Raw genomic sequence first — 2,500 nt, forward strand, 5'->3', positions numbered from 1 at the left:
GTGTGTATGCAGGTCTATATGTGTAATTCAATCCTGAAAAAAAAAAATCTTGCTGCTGCTATTTCAACACCCCATCAAGCCCAATAATCGCACACATGAACACAGACACATATGCAGTCTCACCACTCTTTCTCTCGCTTCTCCTCCACACACACACACACACACACACACACACACACACACACACACATATGCAGTCTCGCCACTCTTTCTCTCGCTCTCCTCCACACACACACACACACGTGGCATCGTTCGACCTTGAGCTGGCACCACTGCGGCAGTAGCGCCCACACTCTCAGTGCCCCGCTCCAGTGCCCCGCTCCAGTGCCACGCTCCAGTGCCATAATGAGTTGGCACTGGTGCCAGGCGAGCGGAATTCTGTCGGAAATGAGTGGCGATTCGGAGCTATTTGGCCAGATTGTGGCTTTGAAGGCCCCTAACGTGTAGTGACAGTGTTTGGGCCCCTGTAAAGGCCGGTAAGGTGATACCCCTGTGTGCAGTTTCCATCTGGGGAAGGGGGGGACAGGGGAGGGTGCGCCGGGCGGATGTAGCGTGTCAAATCAGTTTGCAGTGTGTGTGTGTGTGTGTGTGCTTGTGTGTGTGTGTGTGTGTGTGTGTGTGTGTGTGTGTGTGTGTGTGTGTGTGTGTGTGTGTGTGTTTGGAGAGATCATAGAACTCAAATATAATACAAATAAGTACAGACAAATGCACGCATGCCTATCCCCCCACACACACATGCTTGCATAGTCGCACACACACACACACACACACACACACACACACACACACACACACACACACACACACACACACACACACACACACACACACACACACACACTCACACTCAGGAGAGACACATGGAGATAATACACCCACACATGTACCCAACACAGTCTAGAAGCAAATCGCTTTAGGATATCGTATGTGTATGAATAATGGATCTAATTGGATGCTTGCTGTAAAGAAATATGCTACATGTTACATGATTGAAATGCACATAGACACATACAGACACACATGTACATGCACACATACATGAAGACAAAATCCAGCAGCATTCCTTTCTCGAGCCAATGTGTATATGTGTGTGTGTGTGTGTGTGTGTGTGAGTGTATGTGTACATCGAGCTCTCTGTGGTGTTGTTAGATTGTGTTTATGGCGCCCTGTCCCATCCGGGACGGCAGGGCCTCATAACCGAGCAGGAGGGATAATCTCACACTGTAAAACTTTAGGAGCCCCTCTGCTGGCCTGCATGCGTGCCTGCCTGCCTGCCTGCCTGCCTCACTGCCTGCCTCACTGCCTGCCTCTGTTCACACTGAGCGTGGACCGCAGCGGAGCAGACAGGCTTTAGCCATTGGCCTTTCAGCAGTCCTGATGCCCAACTTTCCAACTCCATTTTTACAAACCCATACTCGGCCTGCAACCTCGGGATCTCACATAATCGCAATGAAGAAAAGCCGCATCGACATGGTGCGATCCACCCACTCTGTATTACACACAGGTAGACCATCGACCCACTCTGTATCACACACAGGTAGACCATCCATCCACTCTGTATCACACACAGGTAGACCATCCACCCACTCTGTATCACACACAGGTAGACCAGATAGATGGATGAGTGAGTGACAGAGGAATAGCACCACTGAACAATCTAAAAGATGAAGGAAAGAAGAAAGGAAGTGAGCTTCCTAGCAGGCTCCCTCCTAAGTCCTGCTCCAGGCTCCAGGCTCCAGCATCATCCAGGTCCTCTCCCCCAGCCTCCAGTAACGCTGACACGGTGACACGTTTACTGTGCATTTATGATTAACAAGGACTTGGCTGGCTGGCTGACCACAAGGGCCAGTGTTATTCCGCCTGCCAGGGTCCAAGTGAGTCAAGCCAGGCTTTGATGCTGGAGCCGAGCCGCGTCGAGCCGAGCCGCGGGGACCCTTTTTAAACGCGGTCAAATGTGTTCAAATGAGTTGAAACGCCCTGTCGTATCGCTTCACATTCCTCTCCCTCTCACCACGCACTTGAGTTGAGTTTGTGGTTTGAGCTGGAGATGTTTAGCCCCGACGGCTAACCTGAACACTGCAGATTTCCCCACTTGATTCTGTTGTTCGGCGCGACCGCTAGCCTCCCCAGCTGCCGTGAGCGAGCGAGAGCCAGGCGTGTGTCTGCCCCGCCACAGCGTTCTCCATTCACCCAGCTCAGCTTTCCGCCTCCTCCGTACCTGCTTTCACCGGCCATTCATCTCCCCGCGGGCCGGTGGAGGGAGCAGGGGTGGAGGCAGGGTGAGGGGGAACATCTGATCAGGCTGGGGGGGCGGGGGGGGCGCTGAGAGTTGGGCTTTTGTGGAGCCCTTTTGCCCGACTGCTGGTGAGACGGCTAGAACTTCACCACGCCAGACCCGATTATGGCACACCGTTTCTGCGCTTAATGCAAACATACACGCCGCCGTATGTGTAGTGTATGATATAGTATTCACACATGCACACATTTTTGTGAGCATTCA

The sequence above is a fragment of the Clupea harengus genome, chromosome 10, assembly GCF_900700415.2.
Source record: "Clupea harengus chromosome 10, Ch_v2.0.2, whole genome shotgun sequence".
NCBI lineage: Eukaryota > Metazoa > Chordata > Actinopteri > Clupeiformes > Clupeidae > Clupea > Clupea harengus.